This window comes from Gorilla gorilla, chromosome 4, assembly GCF_029281585.2.
Source record: "Gorilla gorilla gorilla isolate KB3781 chromosome 4, NHGRI_mGorGor1-v2.1_pri, whole genome shotgun sequence".
Classification (NCBI taxonomy): domain Eukaryota; kingdom Metazoa; phylum Chordata; class Mammalia; order Primates; family Hominidae; genus Gorilla; species Gorilla gorilla.
The window spans coordinates 30,924,586-30,947,449 of record NC_073228.2 but is presented as its reverse complement, the minus strand read 5'-3'; the positions used below and the strand labels follow the sequence as shown (position 1 = coordinate 30,947,449).

At 37.1% G+C, this 22,864-nt stretch overlaps 1 protein-coding gene and 1 pseudogene across 9 annotated transcripts in view; both read left to right on the top strand.

Moving 5' to 3' along the window:
• The window catches only part of BCAS3 (BCAS3 microtubule associated cell migration factor), a 709,394-nt gene that overhangs the window by 364,733 nt on the left and 321,797 nt on the right, over window positions 1-22,864 (top strand). The gene's annotated exons all lie outside the window — the stretch shown is intronic.
• Window positions 21,493-22,027, top strand: LOC101144440 (large ribosomal subunit protein uL23-like; annotated as a pseudogene).

Genomic DNA, 22,864 nt, shown 5'->3' with positions numbered 1-22,864 from the left:
AAACAATTGTTTTCAAGTCATCTGACATTAGGGAATGAAGGACAATGATCCCTGAGAGATGGGAAACAAATGAGACAAGCCCTGCACTTGCCTTAGTTTATCGTCTTTGGAGTTTCTAGGCTGTGTTACAGTGAGGGAGAAAGCAAGTGAAACCCAGGGAACTCCCTCAGTTGAGGAGACAGAGCTGAGAGTCCAGTAAGACCAAAGAAGAGCGGGTGTCGGCAAATTACCATGTGCTTTTATGGTAAATAAAGTTTTACTGGAACACAGCCACACCGTTTCATTTTTATCTTGTCTGTGGCCACTTTTAAGCTATAATCACTGAGTTGAGTAACAGTAACTGAGACCATATGACCCACAAAGCCCAAAATATTTACTATTTTCAAACCCTCACCTAGAGTTTGTTGGACGGGATATCAGGGGAGATCTTCACAGAGAAAACATGCTGAAGACTGCAGAGGGTCCTTTTCCAGTATTCAACAGAATACCGGTGCCTCTGAGGAAACTGCAGCCTAGGAAACAACCATCTGAGTGTCTTAGAGGGCACAATGGTCACACAGAGTCAGGACTAGTGACACTAACAGTTACTATGACTGTATTCCATATGTTCAAAAAGTTAAGCAGACTTCTAAATTACTTAGATCTAAATATAAAAAACTCCTAGGTGTGAAAACCACAGTGTGTGAGGAGAAAGCTTCATTGCATAAGACTGAAGATAGATTATACATTGCAGAAAAGTAATCCCAGCACTTTGGGATGCCAAAGTGGAAGGATTGCTTGAGTCCAGGAGTTCAATACCTGCCTGGAAATAGAGTGAGACCCTGACTCTAAAGAAAACATTTGAAAAATTAGCCAGGTATGGTGGTGCATACCCTTAATCCCAGCTACTCAGGAGGCTGAGGTGGGAACATTGCTTGAGGCCAGGAAGTCAAGGCTGCAGTGAACCATGATTCTGTCACTGCACTCCAGCCTGGGCAACAGAGCAAGACCTTTTCTCAAATAATAATAATAATAATAATAATAATAATAAAATCAATAAATAAATTGCAGAAGAAAAGATTAGTGAACTTGAAGATAGAGCAAGATAAAGATCTTGTTTCTAAAATGAAACACAGAAAGAAAATAATTTAAAAAGAGTATCACTGAACTGTGGGAAAATATACACTAATAAACAGAATTTCTGAAGAAGGGGTGGTGGGACAGAAGAAATAATAGCCAAAATATTTCCAAATTTGATATAAAGTATAAAACTGCAGATAGAAGAAGGTCAGTAAATCCCAAGTACAGGACACCTTAAGAAAGGCATACCAAAGTGTATTATAATCAATTTGCTCAAAATCATTGGTAAAGAGAAAAAAAAATCTTAAAAGCAGCCAGAGGAAAAGACATGTTACACACCAAGGAGCAAAGATAAGCAGATTTTTCTTTTCTTTTCTTTTCTTTTTTTTTTTTTTTTGAGACGGAGTTTCACTCTTGTTGCCCAGGCTAGAGTGCAATGGTGTGATCTCGGCTCACTGCAGCCTCTGTCTCCTGGGTTCAAGTGATTCTTCTGCCTCAGCCTCCCAAGTAGCAGGGACTACAGGCATGCGCCACCACGCCTGGCTAATTTGTTGTATTTTTAGTAGAGATGGGGTTTTTCCATGTTGGTCAGGCTGGCCTCAAACTCCTGACCTCAGATGATCGTCTACCTCGGCCTCCCAAAGTGTTGGGATTACAGGCGTGAGCCACGGCGCCCAGCCAGCAGATATCTTTGAAGTATGGAAAGAAAATAACCATCAACCCAGAATTACATTCTGCCTTTGCCCCCTAAATCTCTGAAGATGAAGGCAAAATATTAGAAATCTCAGATTCGTGGAAGCTTGAAGAAGTTATCAGCTTCATATGAAATGTTAAAGGGAGTCCTTAAAGCAGAAGAAAACTACATCAGCATGAAAGGAATTAAGAGCACTGGGAATGGTGAACAACGTAGGGAAATGGATGAGATATTTTTCTAATTTGTAAAAATGTAAATAATTAAAATTTAAAATATAATTGACTTGTTTTAAAATATTGACCGTTAACAGAAAAAAATGGCATATTGTTTTTAATATATACGTGTGTGTGTACCTACGCATGTGTGTATATATGTGTGTGTACACAGTAGCATAAAGGCCAGGGGGGTGGGAAATGGAACTATACTATTGTAAGACTTTTGTAATATATATGAGTGGTATAATATTACCTGAAGGTAAACTGTGATAAGTTAAAGATGTACATAATGAACTCAAAAGCAACTACTAAAATAACAAAAACAAAGTGTTGTATCTACTATGCCAACAAAGGAAATAAAATGGAAACAAGCAAGAGTATGTAATTCTAACCATATCAATACTCATTAGTTATAAACGGACATTCTAATAAAAAATGAGATTGTCAAATTAGATTTAAAAAGTAAGTTCTAACTGTATGCTACTTATAAGAAACACACTTTAAACTTGGAATTGCTACATTAATATCAGACTAAGTAGGACACTTCACTCAACAGCAGAATACACATTCTTTTCAAGTGTGCAGGGAATATGGACCAATATAGGGAATCTTCTCGGCTCTAAAACAAATCCCAGTAAATTTAAAAGGTTTCAAGTCATACAAAGTATTTTCCCTGACCACAAGAGTTAAGTAAGAAATGAATCACAGAAAGATCTTTGGAAAGTGCACAAATATTTGGAAACTAACACATTTTTAAATAGTCCATGGTTCACAGAAGAAATCTAAAGGGAATTAAGAAATTATTTTTGACTGAATGAGATTGAAATCAGATATACCCATATCTTTGACAACTACTCAGATTTTTTTACAAGTGGATTGAGCTATTAATACTTGGGACACGTTTGATGACCCTCAAGAAAATTATTATGAGTGAAAAAAAGCCCATCTCCAAAGTTTCCACACTGCATGATTTCATTTATATAACATTCTCAAAATGACAAAATTATAGATAGATAATAGATTAGTGGTGCCCAGGGATTAGGGATGGGGTGGGAGAGAATGTGCCTATATAGAATTATTACAAGGTTGATCTTTGTGGTGATAGGACAGTTCTGTATCTTGATTGTAGTGGAGGTTACACCAATTTACACATGTGATAAAATTGAATAGACCCTCACACACATAAATTGAGTGTAAAACTGTATATGTAAATTTCATTATATCTGAATAAAGTCTCTGGATTGTTTCAATGGTGATTTTCTGATTTTGCAACTGAGTGAAAGGTACACAGAGTATCACTGTACTATTTTGCAACTTTTTGTGAATCTTTAATCATTTCAAAATAAAAACTTGTTTTCTTTTAATGGTGATAGGGTCTTACTCTGTCACTCAGACTGGAGTGCAGTGTCTTAGTCATGGTTCACTGTGGCCTCCAACTCCTGAACTTGAGTGATCCTCCTGCCTCAGCCTCCTGAGTACCTGGGACTATAGGCTCGCACCATCATGCCTGGCTAATTCAAAATAAAAACCTTAAAGAAAAACAGGAAATTTTCTGAGATGGCACTAAATCCATACTCAAGGGAAAAATTATAGGGCTAATGTTTATATTATAAAGGGAAAAGATCTGAAATCAATGACCTCAGCTTCCACATTAAGAAACTAGACAAAGTAGAGGAAATTAATGCAAAACAGAAAATACAGGAAAAAAGGAAAAAGATCAGAGTATAAAATCAGTGAAACAGAAAACATAAAAACAATAGAGAAAAAGCTATGAACTATTGTGTGCTTTTCTTCTGCTTGGGGTTTATGGGATTCTTGGATCTGTAGGTTTGTAGTTTTCATCAAATTTGGAAATTTTTATACAATTATGTCTTCAAATATTTTTTCTTTCACTCTCTCTGTCACTTTCCCTTTTTTGGACCCCAGTTTAATTTATGTTGACCACTTGATACTTTCCCAGCTTACTGAATCTTTGTTAAGATTTTCTTATTCTTATTTTCCTCTCTGGTTGTATGTAGTTTTTAATTCTGTATCTGTAAGTATATTAATTCTTTTTCTTTGTGTTAATTTCATTCAATGTATTTTACATTTCGGATATCATAATTTTTATCTCTTGAAGTTCCATTTGGATCTTCTTTATATCTTTTATTTTCCTCTTCCTTATCTACATGTTTGACCACATGGAATATTATGGAACCATAGGCAGCACGACATGTTAGAAGGCAGCAGATGAGAAGTAAAAGCAAGTGATTAGAAGTAAAAGCAACTAGTACAGAATTTGGTGTCATGGAAGTCATAAAACAATACTTTGAGAATTAGAAAAGAGAATCATGAGTTGAATTAATAACTATAAAAAGTCTTACTGGAACCTGACTTCGAAGTAGTTGTGTTCCTTTGACAAAATCTTAGTTTTTATTATGCTAAAGAGAATTAAGTCTGTTGTGAGTTTCTTTCTTTCTTTTTTTTTTTTTTTTTTTTTTGAGACAAGGTTTCTCTCCCATTGCCCGGGCTGGAGTGTAGTGGCACGCTCTTGGCTCACTACAACCTCTGCCTCCCGGATCAAGTGATCCTCCTGCCTCAACCTCCCAAGTAGCTGGGACTCCAGGTGTGTGCCACCATGCCTGGATAATTTTTTTATTTTTAGTAGAGACAGGGTTTCACCATGTTGGCTAGGCTGGTCTTGAATTCTGACCTGAAGCGATCTGCCCGCCTCGGCCTCCCAAAGTGCTGGGATTTCAGGCGTGAGCCACCACGCCTGGCCTGTGGTGAGTTTCTTTTGAATAGCTGGGCTGTCTATTGATTTATAGGCTTTAAAAAATATGATTGCTTTACTAATCTCTTGGCCTTCACTTACATTTTGTTTGGCATTTACATACAATAAAGTAGATAGGACTTAAAAGTGGTATTGAGCTTTAGTAGAGGAGTACTAAAATTAGTAGTCAGCAACATGATTAAGGTTAAATTCTAGGGATCTTGATTCCCCAAAAATTTTGTACTGCTGGCATACAAATCACAACATTGAGACTAGAAAGAGCCAGTATTTTTCATTCTAATATAAAGCCATGCATTTGGGTTTAGAATGAAGTCATTTTAAAAGATTTTACTATCCTGTTGTTTCATGAGTTTTGAGTCCAATGCTGATATGTTTTGTGCATGTTGCTGTTATCAACTCCACTCCCTGCTGCCTATAAAAAGGACAACGATACAAAAAGTTAAAGAAATTATTGGTGTTTTCTACCATGGATATTGTCAGTGCCCTGGAAAAGCAATTAAATATGCAGCAATTTTCTTATGAGCTGCTCCCTTTCAAATGTCACATTAGATTTAACCTAACATCCTGGATTGCATTGCTGTTGTGGTATGTGTACTGTACATGGTGGAGGTACTCAACAATATTTCCTTGCATTGTCCATAATAAATATTTGCCCAAGACTGGGTAGGGGTGGAAGGGGAAGAAAGAAATGTTTTTCTCTTGTAGAGGAAACTTGTAATGTAGGACTTATTTAAAGAGTGTTTATAGGCCATTGTTGTCCATAGGGTGTGTCATACTGCTCTCTCCAGGTTTGAAAATCTGGGATAGTTAAAATTTCACTTATTTATACTTAAACTTCTCAGTTGACATATCCTTCCATAGAGAAATGATTTCAGTGAAACGGTGTTTTTCTTTAAGAAACTAAACATTTGAGACATTTAGACCCTGAATTTAGCCACATGTATGTTTTATAACTTGGGGAATATTATGAAATTAAAGTTTCTTGTTCACTGAAAAGATGTCAGATAGCTGAATGAAAGTACCATCAGCAATCTGCAAACATTGTAAATGATGGACTTAAAGTTTGTATTAGATTTCCCTTTTTGCGTTTGTGTTCATTGGTTACCTACTTCTCCATCTCTTCGCATAGATCTTCAGACCTGTGGAATAGAGTTCATTGAGTTTTTCTGTCATTGCTGGTCTCGAGATGTTTCAACATTAAAAGTTCTTTCCATTACAACCTAATGATCTGTACCCTATCCTGAAGCTAATCTTGGCACATTCTGTCATTTGCTTTAGTATTTACCAGTTGGGGAAAAAAAGTATGCATGTCGTACCACCATCCTGTCATAATTCTTTTTTTTTGGCCAGGGGGAGACAGGGTCTCGCTCTCTTGCCCCCAGGCTGGAGTGCCGTGGCATGATCACAGATCACTACAGCCTCAACCTCCCAGGCTCAGGCGATTCTCCTGCCTCAGCCTCCTAAGTAGCTGGGACTACAGGTGTGCACCACCATGGCTGGCTAATTTTTGTATTTTTGTAGAGATGAGGTTTTGCCATGTTGCCTAGACTGGTCTCAAACTCCTGGGCTCAAGGCCAGGGTCAATCCACCCACCTCGACCTCCCGTAGTGCTGGGACTACAGGCATGAGCCACCACACCCAGCCCTGTCATAATTGTTCTTAATATAGAAGTGAAACAAAAGGAATGTCTCTATAAAGGGCTGCTTTTTACTTTTTAATGTCTTTATTTTACAGAATTCTATGTGATAGTAGTATCTCAGTGTTCCTTCAGATTGTTGTATGACTTGCTATTTTTCAGATACATTTGAGAGTAAGCATTTTTTCCACTGAAACTAGTCATATTTATTGCACTGGATTAACAAATTCGGCTGGGCTAGGACATTGATTCTGATAGATTAAAGAAAAAGCATCTATTGGTTGTAAAGTCTGTAGGCTATCAGAACTCTGCTCCTGATGTCATTTATGCTATCTCACGTAAGTTTAAGGTTGTTTACACACAGATACTGATATCCCTCAATGTGTGTTTTTATGATTGGGTAGTGGGGATAGGGGGTGCAGGATTTGGATATATGTTTGCCCTTTTCTTCAAAAAATGAGGAGCTAAAATAGAATGGTCTGTCTGTGCTTACCTGCGGTAATGTAATGGGTTGATATTGGCAGGAGCTTGTGGGTTGATGTGGCATCACTTCCATCACTACAGTTAATTGCTAATAAATGACTGACTGGGAATTTAGGAGGAATGCTACAACTGTCTGCTGTGTTAGTGGTAACAGGAATTCTGGCGCCATTTCAGGGTGACTATTTGTATTTGTCTATCAGAGTTAGAATACAGTTGTTGCTCTCAGTTTCAGCCTTCTCTATAGAATTTCTGTCAATTGTTTGACTCCATTAAGTGTGCAGAGGAAGTAAAAGCCTGAATGACCATTCCACCAGGGGCTATGGATAGACCCTTTCTTTGTCCGTACTCAGAGCACTGCATTAGGTCTCATTATCCATTTATAATAAGTGACCTCTGCCCCCTGGGTCATTGAAAAATATTCAGTGTGCTTTTCTGACACATAGGGCACCTTTCTCAGCAGACACATGAAACAATGGGACGTCTGGTAGTCTGGAGAACTGGTATACCTTGCAGGTTTTAAAATAAATACACAGCCTTGTGCCAAATTACTCTTCTAATTTTTTTCCTCTGTTCTTACATGGTTTATAAATGGGCCAAGGGGATCCTAATGTCTGGAAAATAAATGTATTCCTTATCTCTTTTCTTTCTTATTATTCTAGTTTTTAAAAATTGCCTTGTTTTTCCATTTTATTTTCTAGAAATGATTTGCCTTCATCTCTGATTTTGCATTTCCTGATAGAGAACTATAGAAAGCCTTGGATATAGTGAATGAAGAGGGTTACCGTCTTTCAAAAGTGTTTGCCAAATCTGCTCAGGATGGCTCTGGAGGTTATCTGTGACGTGCTCAAAACCTGTCTTCTTCTAGCCCTCTGTTCTGCCCAAACTGGTAGTGACCAGGCTGGAAAAGGATTTGACCCTTCCTTGGTCACTGCATTCCAGATTTCTTTTGTGGTATAAATGTGGACCACCTGCCAGAAAGCTTTGCGTATGTACTTGTTCTGTCTCCATCTCCGAGTGTATAGACAGACTTGGGAAGAGATGGAGATAGAAATTGATTAGTGGCCGAAATAAAGATGGAAAGTAAGAAAACTGTCATGTCCAGAGCTTTACATGCTGTCAACTGAAGGATAGCCTTCCGCGAGTTGGAGTCTTGACCACCAGTAACTAACTGTGTGGCCTTAGTACAGTGCCCATGTTATATACTGATAGAAGTCAGTAATTTACTTGAAATATGTTGGGACAGGAAAAATAAAAGACTGAGAACCACTTATTTTGCAAGTCATATGAAGAAATGTTAAGAGGCAAATTAAAATTTTAACTTATACTTTATTTTAATTAAAGTATTTAAAATAAATTTATAAAGTATAAAAATTCTTTTATAGATATTTTTTAAAGTTTAAGATGCAGGCTTTGTATTAACAAAGCCCTATTCCCCTTAGAACTTACTGATGTTGTGTTTATTGTTGTATATACTGGCTTGTTTATTTTATTAAAAATACATGAGCTACACAGAGATTTGAAGAAACTCAGTTTATTACAGTGAATTAGCTGCCATCCTGTCCAGGAGACCCAGGGGTTTTATTATAACAAAATGGTTTTCCTATTAAGTGATGTACTACTGCATGCTCTCAGATATTGAGACACAGAGGTGTTATCTCCATAAAAATGACCATTGCATCCCTGCACAGATTTTTTCTCTCCAGTTATGGAAAACCTCATAGTTGTTAGAACTCTCTCCATGACAAGAATTAATATATTAACTGGATTATAGCACTGTTTGACAAATTGCTTACTAAATACATCAAAATTGATTGGACCTTCTTTATTTGAATTGACAAATGGCTGCATTAGGAGAAGGAGGGAAATCCATTAATTATAGCTGCTCTCGACCATAGGAAATGTAATCATATAAATATGGATTTTGCTAAAACAAAAATGTCTTCTTTATGGTAGTGTTGTTTATATGTATATCTGCATCTCTTTGCCATTAATAGAAGGCCTGTGCTTACTTACCATCTTTTAAATAATAAAAAATTGATTTCTGTGGTGTTAAAAGGTGTGTTCTACCCTCTCCTGACTATATAATAGTTTTTTAAATATTCCAGAAAATATCAGGGAAACCCTGTAGTTCAGCCTTTCTGCTCAGTTTTCAATTGCACCTCTATTTGTCCATCTTGTGCTTCTATATTCATTGATTTCCCAGATAACCTTACAGATTTGTGACTGCTGCAGTGTAAGTTTATATATGACAGGGCCTTTACTTAGGAAACAGGAAATCCAGACACTGATGGTTTTGACTTCCTTCACATTGTTACCTTGAGTGAGTCATTGCCTTCTACGCCTCAGGTTTCTCATCTTTATAATTAAGGGTGTGAAAATCTTTTTCAACTTTCAGATTTGGGGAGATCCCTGCCCTAGAATCTCGTAACTTGTCCAGAAACTCATGAAAATTCAGACCCAAGACATGTTAAAAGAGGAGGAAACAAGCAGCTAGGACACCTGAAGTCAAGGTCTTTGTCTTGTTACTTTTTTTTTCACATTTTATGTAGCAACAGGATTTTCTAATAGTTTGCAAATAATTCCTGATTATAAAATAGTAGAAACAAAGCAGCCTGTGCTATTCTTTATGGAAAATGTATGTTTCATAAACATTTTTAAGTGATCTTTTTGAATTATTTCTTATCTCCAAGAATACCTAGAAATCCCTTCTTTCTTCAAATTAATGTATATATGATTTTAGTTTTTCCTATATGTTTTAATACTTTGTTTTAAATTATAGTCTTGTGTCTTTAGCATAGCTACTTTTTTTTTATATTGAAGCCTCTTTTAGCTGCTGATTATGAAGCTAACATATTTAATATTGTTTTTGTTTCTGGAGTTCTGACTGTTTCATTTATCAAAAGTTTTAATTTTGCTTCGATAGTGTATAAGCTCTTATCATTACTGAGTTTCTCTTTCTTTGAAAAAATTTTTCTCTCTTGATTTTTCTTACTGAAGGTAACCAGCCCAGTAACCGAGGCATAAGGTTGGTGGGTGAGTGCCACAGATTGTCTCTCTGCAGCTTCAGTCTCTTCTTCCCCTTATTGTTGTCATAGGACAGGAGACTTTTGGCCATATGATTCTGTGGAACTTGGCAGAGGACCAGAAACACCATATTGCCTTCAGTGCCTTTATGCCATCAGTTTCTTGTCTTTTATACTACGCTGTCTTTGTATTTTATGACTTTGTGAAGAACATCTGTAACAACCCTATATGATGTGAAATCTGGTCAAAGCTGAGATTTGGGGATTTTTTGAGGATAGCGTTTTTTCTTTTCTTGGTCACTCGGCTGATTTCTGTGCTCTTTTCTAGATGCTAGCATGTCATCCGTGGTTGCATCATGTACACCTTTAAATATGAAACCAACAAACCAGTATTTTCTACAATGAAAAATTTTAATCAGAGGTATTATAGTGTATGTAAAGTAGCACTTTGATTGTTTCTCTCACTGCATGTGAAGCTTCCTTCAATGTCTGTAACCTTGTGTTGTGACTTCTGGTTAAAGTAATTTTTCCCCATTGTTTGATCACAGTATAGGTATCTCTGATCAGGATACATAACTGTTTATTATGATTATAGAAAAGATTATATTAAGTTAAGCAGACATTGAATAGACAAACAACAGACTCTCAATCAATGATATAATTGATGTTTGGGGATAAAAATCTCTTACATGTTTTATATGATAAATTTAATTTAAAATAATGAACTTAGTAGGTAATGAAGTGATAAATTGAGGTGAGGTGATTTTGCTTAAGGTGAAGAATGTGATCTTTGGGGTCAGCAGTCCTGAATTTGAACTCTATCTCTGCTACTTGCTATCTGGACAGCTTTAGGCAGATAACCTCCCCGAACTTTTTTCTCCCCATCTTTTTTTTTTTTTTTTTTTTTTTTTTTGAGACAGAGTCTCGTTCTGTTGCCCAGGCTGGAGTGCGGTGGCACAATCTCAGCTCACTGCAAGCTCTGCCTCCCGGGTTCACACCATTCTCCTGCCTCAGCTTCCCAAGTAGCTGGGACTACAGGCGCCCGCCACCACACCCGGCTAATTTTTTGTATTTTTAGTAGAGATGGGGTTTCACTGTGTTAGCCAGGATGGTCTTGATCTCCTGACCTCATGATCCGCCTGCCTTGGCCCCCCAAAGTGCTGGGATTACAGGCGTGAGCCACTGCACCTGGCCTCTCCCCGTCTTTAAAATGGGTATTAATAATACCTACCTTACAGGATCATTGTTAGATAATATGAGATAATTGATCCAAAAAGGCTTACCCAAGAGCTTGGATAGAAAAAAGAAACTCACTAATGATAGCTGGTGGTTGTACCTAGTTGTGTGAGAATGAATACCCTTCTTCTGTGAGGTCTTTCTTGCTTCTCATGATTCCGCCTACTTTATGACAGATACTGCCAGGTGGCACAGGTGAACATACTTTGTTGTGAAGAGAAAGCATTTGTATTATATCTCCTCTGATCTTCAGTGGTCAGCTGGACAAGTATGGCTCTAATATTGGGCACATTTTCAAAGCTATAGAAAGAAATTTTACTGGCCGGGCACGGTGGCTCACACCTGTAATCCCAGCACTTTGGGAGGCCAAGTTGGGCAGATCGCTTGAGTCCAGGAGTTCTAGACCAGCCTGGCCAACATGGTGAAACCCTGTCTCTACTAAAAACACAAAAATTAGCCGGGCGTGGTGGCGCATGCCTGTAATCCCAGCCACTCAGGAAGGCTGAGGCAGGACAATCTCTTGAACCTAGGAAGGAAGGAAAAAATGAGTGGGAAAGAGAGAAAGTGAAAATGAAAGAAAGAAGGGAGTGAGGAAGGAAGAAAATGCAGGGGAAAAGAACTACCTCACTTTGTTATACAAGATGAAAATAAAATGGTATACAGTAATGAAAGTAAACCATACCTAAATGTATTTTTTTATTATTTTTATTTTTATTTTTATTTTTTGAGACAGAGTCTTTGCTCTGTCACCCAGGCTGGAGTGCAGTGGCGCAATCTTGGCTCACTGCAAGCTCCCCCTCCCAGGTTCACGCCATTCTCCTGCCTCAGCCTCCTGACTAGCTGGGACTACAGGCGCCCACCACCACACCCGGCTAATTTTTTTTTTTTTTTGTATTTTTAGTAGAGGCGGGGTTTCACCGTGTTAGCCAGGGTGGTCTTGATCTCCTGACCTCATGAGCCGCCCCCCTTGGCCTCCCAGAGTGCTGGGATTACAGGCGTGAGCCACTGCGCCCGGCCACCAGACCTAAATGTATTAACATGGATGACACATATAGTGTTACGTGGAAAAAAAAAAACCTGTTCTAGAAAAGTATTACTATGATTTTTTAAATTATCACTCACTGAATGATCCTGAATACTTCATGTATTCCATACCCTAGCCAAGAAGAGTCAAGATGACTCTCTGTCAGTCTGCAGGTCAAGAAATGGTTGTTTAATCTTTTGAAACATTCATAAAATAGTTTTTAAAAAAATTATTGGAGAAACGTTAGACGTACATAGTACGCAGTTAGTTGTATAAGGAATCTACCAATTACCAAGTTTCAACAATTTACAACATTCTACCACAAAGTATCCTAAGAAAGTCATTCACTATTGTGTCTTTTTACCCATGATTCTTCACTATACATCTGATTATAAAGACTTTTTAAAGATCACAACTCCCCACCATTACATAAAACAGGTGGGGCAGGGACAGTGATTTGTGGAGATCTCTGTTTAGTAGTTTGACATTGTGGAGTAGGCAAGGAAGATCAAGCCTGGAAAATGCTCTTCTTACTTTTGGAAAGTTAAAGAAAACCCTGCGGTAGTTGTGGGCTTGTGTTCTCTGTCTCATGCTTTCCCCTATCCTCTCGGTTTTGAGAATTTTCTGATTAATTTAGAGATAAAATATGGAAAACATCATGAATGCTTAATGATCATTTAAAAAGATTTTAGATTATTTTCCTAACTATAGGGTGAAAATGTTTGGTGCCTTCCAGGTCTAAAAGCTTTTGTCTCTCCATGCCAGGGCAACTTTGCCTCTTTTGCTTAGGCAAGAGAAAATCTGTATGTAATTCTTCCTGCTGCATAATGATGTGGATTTTCCTAGTATGTAACTAGATAATAAATAAATGAAACATGAAAAAACCACATTAAGTCTTTGCAAAAAAAAATTATTTTTGCCATTTTTACATTTGCAAACATCACCCCCCATCCCCGCCTGCTTTTTTGTTGTTGTTTGTCAGGGCTTAGTGTAGATGCTAGACTGAATACTACATTAGAGCCTTTGCTATTCAACTGTGCCATTGTAGATGGAGTCAAGAACAGTAAGTTTTCAATCACTGTCCTATTGCCTACATGTACAAATTGGTACATCGATTACTGCACACAATTTAATGACCAAAAATAGTGATTATTTACCTTTACAACATCAATTTACAGTAGGTTCCATATATGCTCTACTCATCCTAGTATCTTATCAAGTATATTTTAGAGAGTTCCTTGAATTTAGAATGGAGAATTGATTATTCCTGAAAGAAATGCATCTAACATTCAGGTTTGGCTGTGAGAATACCGTTGCTACTGTTGAAGCATTACAACTCATAATTCTACACAGAATTTAGCTTAGGATGCTTTCAGCAAATAATCATTCTTCTGAACAAAAAAACAACGTGTTTGAGCAGTTGATAAAGCTGGTCCTATGTTTGAAATTTGTGTGTATAAATACAGAGATAATGATAAATAAACAGATACGGAGACATTATGCATAAGCAAGTTAGAAGTAGCACACCCCCTTTAAAAAGTTACTGAATCTAAAAATAGGGGGAAAAACACATGACCCACTATGCAATAAGGTCAACTTTTATTTTGTTTATCGTTTTCCAACTTCCGTTGATATATATCTGATTTGTTTGCTTGCATATATTGACTATGGTGTGCTGCACCATCTGTATCAATTGTATTGTTTGTATTCCACAACTTTTAATTAAATATGAATTTTTATATCATGTTTATTTTATAAACATGATATACACAGTTTAAAAGGTAACAAAAAATATCCAGTGGAAAATAAATCCTCCGTATCTCCCAACTAACCTCATCCCCTCCCAGGAGGCAACTACTATTAGTAATGTATTGTATTCTATACTCCTGTAAAGGTAAGCTTTAATAAGAATGCTCTTATTGTTACATATGAGTCTGGCCAGATTATATAACCCATGATAAGGCAACAGTTGTTATTCATAAGCTATAAGCAAGGTATTTTATAGTTACGATACAATTCTTTAAAATAGTGTGGACTTACTTTTCCAGCTATCCTACTGTTGGTGATTTAATGTACATACAGTGCAGTTGTACTATCAAATGAGTTGCACTAGTGTGAGTTCTAGTAGAACACATTAAGTAGATATTGTGTGTGTCTCTCCAGGTAGATATGAGGGGACTTCAAAAAGTTTGTGGAAAAAGGGAGTTAAAAGATACAAATTAAAAATATAAACTTTATTTCTCAAGATAAGCCCCATCAAGTTAAAGGTATTTTTGTAAGCGATGATACTAGCCATTTAGTCCATCCTAAAAACTGAAGGTCCTGGGAATTTAATTATGTCAGTGCTGTCTTTTTTACATTAACTAAAGAAAAATGGATGACCTTTAATGATTTTTTTAAGATTAGAAGCAAAAAGAAGTCTGAAGGAGCCAAATGAGGACTGTGAGGTAGATGCCTCATGATTTCCCATCAACACTCTCACAGAGCTGCCCTTGTTTGCTGGGAGGAATGAGCAAGAATATTGTTGTGGTGGAGAGGACTCTCTGATGAAGCTTTCCTGGGCATTTTCCCACCAAAGCTTTGGCTAATTTTCTCAAAGCATTCTCATAATCAACAGATGTTATTATTTTCTTTGGCCCTCCAGAAAGTCAACAAACAAACTGCCTCAAGCATCCTAAAAAACTGTTGCCGTGACCTTTGCTCTTGCCCACTTTTGCTTTGACTGCACCACTTCTGCCTTTTGGTAGCCATTGCTTTGATTGTGCTTCGTCTCTTGGATCCTACTATAATAGTAAAGCCATGGTTTATTTACAGTTTTTTGTTTTTTTGTTTTTTTGGGTTTTTTTTTGAGGCAGAGTCTTGCTCTGTCACCCAGGCTGGAGTGCGGTGGCACAATCTCGGCTCACTGCAGCCTTCGCCTCCCGGGTTCAAGCGATTCTCACGCCTCAGCCTCCCGAGTAGCTGGGACTACAGGCACCTGCCACCACGCTTGCTAATTTTTTATATTTTTAGTAGAGACGGAGTTTCACCATGTTAGCCAGGATGGTCTCGATCTCTTGATCTCGTGATCCGCCACCTCGGCCTCCCAAAGTGCTGGGATTACAGGCATGAGCCACCATGCCCGGCCTCCTGTTATAGTTGTTTGAAGAAATGCTTCAGGATCTTGTTCCCACTTGATTAAAATTTCCATCGAAAGCTTTGCTGTAGTCTGCAGCTGATCTGGGTGCAATGCTTTAGGCACTCATTAAGTGAAAAGTTTGCTCACCTTTAATTTTTCAGTCAGAATTGGGGAAGTGGAACCAATTGAGATGTCTTTGGCACTGGCTGTAGTTTCTGCTGTTAATCATTGGTCCTCTTCAATTAAGGCACAAAGAAGATGAATTTTTTTCCTATCAAATTGATATGGATGGCCTGGCCACTGAAGACTTCATCTTCAATACCATCTTGTCCCTTCTTAAAACGAACTATCCATTTGTAAACTGCTGATTTCTCTGGGGTATTGTCTCCATAAACTTTTGGTAAAGCATCAATAATTTCACCATTCTTCTACCCAAGCTTGACTGTAAATTTGACATTTGTTCTTACTTGAGTTTTCCATGAACTTTTTGAAGACCCCTCCTAAACTCCACCTTGTCCTTAAAGTGGTTTGACCTTGCAAGTGTTTTGAGAGGATGGTTATAGTCTGTTCACTTCTTAGAAGTATATTAGAGGCTGGGTGTCATGGTATACACCTGTAGTTCCAGCTCCTCAGGAGGCTGAGACAGGAGGATCACTTGAGGCCCAGGAATTCTAGGCTATAGTGCACTATGGTGATCATGCCTGTGAATAGCCACTGCATACCGCTTGGTCAGCATAGCGATACCTATCTCTTAAAAAAAAAAAGTATACTTGGACTGTTTGAAATTTTTCCTTAGTAGAGTAGCTGATCTGGCTGATAGCATGAACCCATTATGCTTTATTCTTTCTCTCCATTTTATGAGATATTTAGGGCCACTAAGAAGTAAAACTAAATTGTGAGCCCAGCCAGACTACCTCCAGGTGTAATTTGTCCAGATGCTAAATGTCAAATGACCTCTTGGTAGCAGGAACAATAAATGAAAGCTCCTTAGTTTATGTCTTCTGTAGTAATATTATGATACTGTGGGGGTACAGAAAAGGAGATGGGGAGAAAAGATGCACCCAGAGTTGTCAGGTTTTCAGTGAAATCTATTAGTTTATAGACAGAGAAGATATATACTTTTTCTAATTATATATTGCCTGTGACTGTTCTTCTGGGAATGTGACATAAAAGGAAAGTGAAACCAGAGATGTACAATACTGACTGTTAGAAAACTTTAATAATTAATTAGAGAACATCTATGGTACTACAGGGTCAGGGCACAAGGAGGATCATTGATCCGTATAATATATAATGTAGATAAAGCTTGTTTCCCTTTATGTATTGTTGCATTGGTATAGGGATGGCTGCTAATCAACAGAATAGCCAGTGATATTCTGTGGAATTGCTTTACTGCTCTGTGTATTAGATTTAGTGAATTCCTCTACATTTAAATTGTCACATTTATAAATCAGTGTGAATTTAATACTACCCATTTTCAAGTAGTTATGTGTGTTATTTTTAATCTGAAAGGGTTCTCCCTTTTTTTACTCATTTAAAAAATCACACTTTAATTTTTGCCACTTTGATATGTATGCAATGATAACTTGAGTCATTAAATCTCCAATTACTACGATTTAAATATGTTTGTTGGATATTATAATTCCTCCTCTGTGAATTGCTTGTTCATTGGGAACTGCCTTTGTTCATTTTGCTTTTGGATTATTTGTCTTCTGAACCTTTGTTTTAAAATGGCAAATTTTAGTTTCTATACTAAGAAACTACATTCCCAAGCAGAATTTCATACTTATATCCTGAGTGCTTTCTGATCAGAAACAGAGTTTGGTAAATAGCCCTTGCTTATTGTATGGCTGCTATATAAATGCTGTTTTTAATAAGCACCAAAAATATATTGAGGTTTGTCCTTGGGAGAGAGTTTATCACTGTTGGCCTTTGGGTGAACTTTGAGCCTGAGCTGTTTCATTCAAGGCAGCATGATGTCATTTAACTGCAAATTTCTCTGTTGCTAGAAAAAGGAATGTTGTTCCTCTAAATAACCTAAACGACTGAAAAATGCTGGCACAACATTATTCATCTCTCAGGTCTCCACTAAAAACTTTCACGTGGTAAGGGTTTTATTGTTTGTGGAGGAAGGGTGGGGATATGGTAAAGAGTAGGAGAAAACAAAAACTGTGTCTGGTCCTGAATCTGAAGAATTCCACTGCCCATATAAAACTCAGCTGCCAGTAGGACCCAGTAAACTCACTTGTCCAAATAAGAGCTTTTGGGTCCATCTTTGATTTTTCACTTATAAATCAGTGTGAATTTTAAATTTATAATTAAACTTACAAATGCATTTAATCTTCATTTATAGATCAGTGTGAATTTTTGAATTAAGAGACTCTAAATTTCTATTTCTATATATTCAGCCTATTATCATATTTTAAGTTTCCAACAAAATCTTAAAGCAGGTAACTATATGATTATCTCACATATAAAACTAGGTACCATTAGGGTCAGCATTTTTATCCTTAATTTGAGAAGCAGATTTCTCTGATAGTGATAGCATTCAATTAATTTCAAGGAGTAGAACAGCTTCTTAACATCTGCTAGAGTTGGGAGGCTGGAGTTTACAAACAGTGGTACCTGTAGTTGATCAGCTATGTCCTCTAAAGCTTCCAGAGCTACAGCTAAGAGAATTTATTACTGGAAATTCAAGAAATGTAGGAAAGGGTAGAACAAGAAGAACAAAACCAAACCAAATAGACTTTTCCTTCATTACTTTCATAAATAAGCACTGCTCGATGTTCATTATGCTTTGTGCTTGTTTATATAAAGAGGATGCTTACAAGCTGTGTGTAGTCTTTTAACTTTTACATGCGTTGGCAGTTGTTTTTCATTGCTTTAAATGAAATGGTACTGGATACAGATATTTTTATTTTTATTCTTGCTTTACAAAGAAATATTTAAATCTTATAAACTTCATTTTTACAAGGTCTAATTTTTTTTCCTGAGTATCTTAAACCATGTCCAATATAATGAGAGTAATTAATTACCTGCTGTAATGTACAGTATGTTTAATATGTTAATGATAAATATCTTACCTTTTGTATTCTAAGTAGAAGACTAGATTAGTTGCAGATGAACTTTTTTGATATCTAGCTGTTTCTCTGGGGATATTTTAGAAAGAATTTGATTCCATAAAATTGAGGTTTTCTTCTCATTCTTTTGGGGGAAAAATTGAAATGTTAGGTTTAAATTTTTCTAGGAATGGTAATAACTCATTCTCAGAATCCTGGTTCAAATTTACCTATCCTAACCTGTATTAAGTAGTGTTAAAGAACTAGATATTTGAAGAAACTTAAGAATGTCAGCTTAGAGGTCTGTTAATGTTTATACCTTTAATCTTGCAATTATTATTTATATACTTTAATACTTTGTACCTGTAGTTTAGCAGTATGTAAAGCAACACTTTTAACTTTCTCTAACCGATAAATACCATATTTTCTGTGGGTAATTTTTTAAAATTCTTTACACATTGATTCTTGTATTAAGTTGCAGAAGGCATCTAAAAATTCAAAAATAGAACTCTTCTAAGATTTTGATTTGAAAAGTTATATTATTAATTGACTTTTTGGAACATTGTGAATTTTATTATATAGGATTCAGACCTAAGGATGTTATTAAGGGGCCACTAATCTTTCATTTCATAACTTTATTTGTGTGTATATATATATATATTTATTTATACAGACTTGGCAGTATTTTTGGTTTAGATTAACAGGACTAATTTTCAAAGGTCAGCCCTAAAGCAGATTGGCTTTTGTTTGCTTTGCACATACTCACATATGAAAATATATAAATAGGCTGAACACAGTGGCTCACACCTGTAATCTCAGCACTTTGGGAGGCTGAGGCAGGCGGATCATGAGGTCAAAAGATCGAGACCATCCTGGCCAACATGGTGGAACCCCATCTCTACTAAAAATACAAAAATTAGCTGGGTGTGGTGGTGCGCACCTGTAATCCCAGCTACTTGGGAGGCTGAGGCAGGAGAATCGCTTGAACCTGGGAGGCGGAGGCTGCAGTGAGCTGAGATCGTGCTGCTGTACACCAGCCTGGTGACAGAGCAAGACTCCATCTCAAAAAAAAAACACACACACATGTATGCACAGAAGCCCATATATTCCTATAAGAAAAATACCATAAGTGATTTTTTTTAGCTCTTATTTACTCACTCTAAGCATGATTTGCTTATAAACACTAAAAACAGACAGGCTCACAGTTACCTCATAATGATCTACTCATCCTGCCTTTGCTTGTTGATCTATATTTAGCAAAAGCCTATGTGTAGAGGCAGTACTTTTGAAGTTGTATTCTCTAAAGTAAATTGATAGTATTTCCTATTCAGTATTTTCCTTTTCAGTTTGGCAGATAAGGTGTGTTTCAAAATTACTGTACTAAGAACATGGCTAGATTTATATCCTTGTACCAAGTTTATTAATTATCTAAGGACAGTTGGTAAATATAAAAGATACTAAACATTTTTCTTTAGGGTAGCTATTTTGTATCTTGGTCCATTGAACTTGGATTTGCAAGATATGTAACTTTATTTTTCTTTAAATAAACTCTATTAAGTTTTTTTAGTACCTCCATTCGAAGAAAGGTGGAAAAATTAATCTCAGTCAATTATACCACCTCCAAAGTTACATCTAAATTCCCTAGGGTGTACAGGGTATAAAAGTATGAGGTAAGGGATTTGGGGACATTTTGTCCTAATTGTCACCACTGACATGTCCCATTTCCCCACCAGATCATTGGTCATTGGTTCATATAGGTCTCTGCAGCATCCATTCTTGTTTCTCATCCAGCTCCTGTCAGTTGTCTGGACTATGTCCGTATTATTCTTGTACATGTATGAAACATTCTTCTCCTCTAAGCTATGGAGAACATGGTAAGGTTGTCACAGACCTGGCTGTACAGACACACCATGTGCACACCATTTCTACTCTTGTACCATGTGGGATCTCTTGCCACTTCCCTTAACTCTGCCCAAGATTGAAGACATAAGTTTTCACCGCCATTGGTCCCTAAAACTTCTTCTGGGATTCTGTCATTTCCCACTCCTCTTTGTGACCCTCTTTTTTCCCCTTTCTGTCTCTGCCAGTCTCGCTCCAATCTCAGGGTATCATTCCTAATATTTGAGTGGTTAGAAGCATGGAAACTTTGCTCTTACCATATTTTCTTTTTATCAAGGTTGCAAATTCTTTTTTCCATGTGAACAGGTATGTCATTCCTTCCCAAGGTAGTAAACATAGAATGTTCTTCCTACCTGGATCGAGAGAAATTTTTTAATATAAATAAATGCAAGTGGTGAAATAAAATGGATAGACTTTGTCAGAGGAGCAAAAGAGAGGATAATTCTATTTAAAGAAAAAGCCAAAGAAGCATTAGGTAAAGCCAAAGACACAAATAATGGTAACCCACAATTAAAAAACAAAAAACCAAAGAAGTGACTTGGGAAATAGTAGAAGGAGAGATGAAAAAGAAGCATTGAAAAAAATCATGCAAGACCAACAAGAATCCCCAAATAAATGGAAGTCAAAGATTGCAGATTTACAGGAAAAGGAAAGAGTAATAAAGCTACCCAGCCTGGGTTTGCGAAAGGGAAGGTACAGTTTCAGGGCAGGTAAACTAAATTTGATAGTGATGATGAATGTGATGGAGAATGGTGCAACTGAGCCAATGAAAAGAGCAAAAGAAGAAACAAAGAAGAACCTGTGCCACAAGGACAAAAAACAGAAAATGGTGCCAGAGACCAGTAGTTTAGTGCACAGATTTTTAAATTCATTTTAATTAGGTTTTAAGCTGCTTTTGTTTTGGGACTTTTAAAACAAAATCCAAATTAGGCCTACTATTCAATGTCCACCTGCAAGAAAGGAAAACTTTCAGGCCAGGTGTGGTGGCTCATGCCTGTAATCTCAGCACTTTGGGAGGCTAAGGCGGGTGGATCACTTGAGGTTAGGAGTTTGAGACCAGCCTGGCCAACATGGCAAAATCCCGTCTCTACTAAAAATACAAAAATTAGCCAGGCATGGTGGCGCACGCCTGTAATCCCAGCTACTCAGGAGGCTGAGGTGGGAGGATCGCTTGAACACAAGGTGGAGGTTGCAGTGAGCCGAGATCATGCCACTGCACTCCAGCCTGGGTAACAGAGTGAGACCCTGTATAAAAAAAAAAAAAAAAAAAAAAGACCCTTTTCACAAGATGGCGCCCAAAGCGAAGAAGGAAGCACCTGCCCCTCCTAAAGCCGAAGCCAAAGCGAAGGCTTTAAAGGCCAAGAAGGCAGTGTTGAAAGGTGTCCACAGCCACAAAAAGAAGAAGATCCGCACGTCACCCACCTTCTGGCAGCCGAAGACACTGCGACTCTGGAGACAGCCCAAATATCCTCGGAAGAGCGCTCCCAGGAGAAACAAGCTTGACCACTATGCTATCATCAAGTTTCCGCTGACCACTGTGTGCCATGAAGAAGATGGAAGACAACAACACACTTGTGTTCATTGTGGATGTTAAAGCCAACAAGCACCAGATTAAACAGGCTGTGAAGAAGCTCTATGACATTGATGTGGCCAAGGTCAACACCCTGATTTGGCCTGATGGAGAGAAGAAGGCATATGTTCGACTGGCTCCTGGTTACGATGCTTTGGATGTTGCCAACAAAATTGGGATCATCTAAACTGAGTCCAGCTGCCTAATTCTGGATATATATATATATATATCTTTTCACCATTAAAAAAAATAGAAAGGAAGCTTTTTTGTTGTTGTTTAACTTGTCTTTTTTGTTATTCACATGAGAATTTTTTTGAATGTATAGTTCTATTTGTGTAATTTCGGATGATTCAATATTAAAAGGAAGATTCTTCCATGAAATGGCCTTTGTAATGTGAGAATGTATTAGTACAAACTAAGAAAATATATGCTATATAAAAAGAGCAAAAACTTAGTTTATTTTTACCTTTTTGTGCCCAAAGCATTTGAGAATGAATTTTAAACTAGAATGTTGGCTATTGATTATGGGCCCTTCCCACAGATAATTTATCCTGTCTCCTAGGCTGGCCTTCTGTATTTACACAGGCAGCCTGGTAACATTAGAAAGAATTACTTGTCACAAAGCTTTTCAATACTATATGTAGACTGACTAAAATCAAGAGACTTACTGATTTCTTTGTATGAAAGTTGTGTGACGCTGGCAGGTCATATCTGTAAAACAAAAGCCACCTAAGGTCATTTCCAAACACTTAACCACCTTTGACTAAAACAACAACAACAACAACTACAACAAAAACTAAGAAAAGTATTAAATACTGGTAAGCTGAACATTTTAGATCTGTCCCTTTAACTTATGCATATACTGGCTTGATATGTCCCCCAACATCAGCCATGGAAAACAGAGCCTGGCTCTTCTGCTATAATGGCCATTTATACTGAAATTTGAGGTTATAGTGAAGAGTTTAGAAGGATAACAAGTGGACAAAAAAAGTAAATCCTATGAAAATGATAGTACCTTTCTATTTTAAATTTCCTAATAATTTATAGCTAATTTAATCTCATAATAACCATGCTT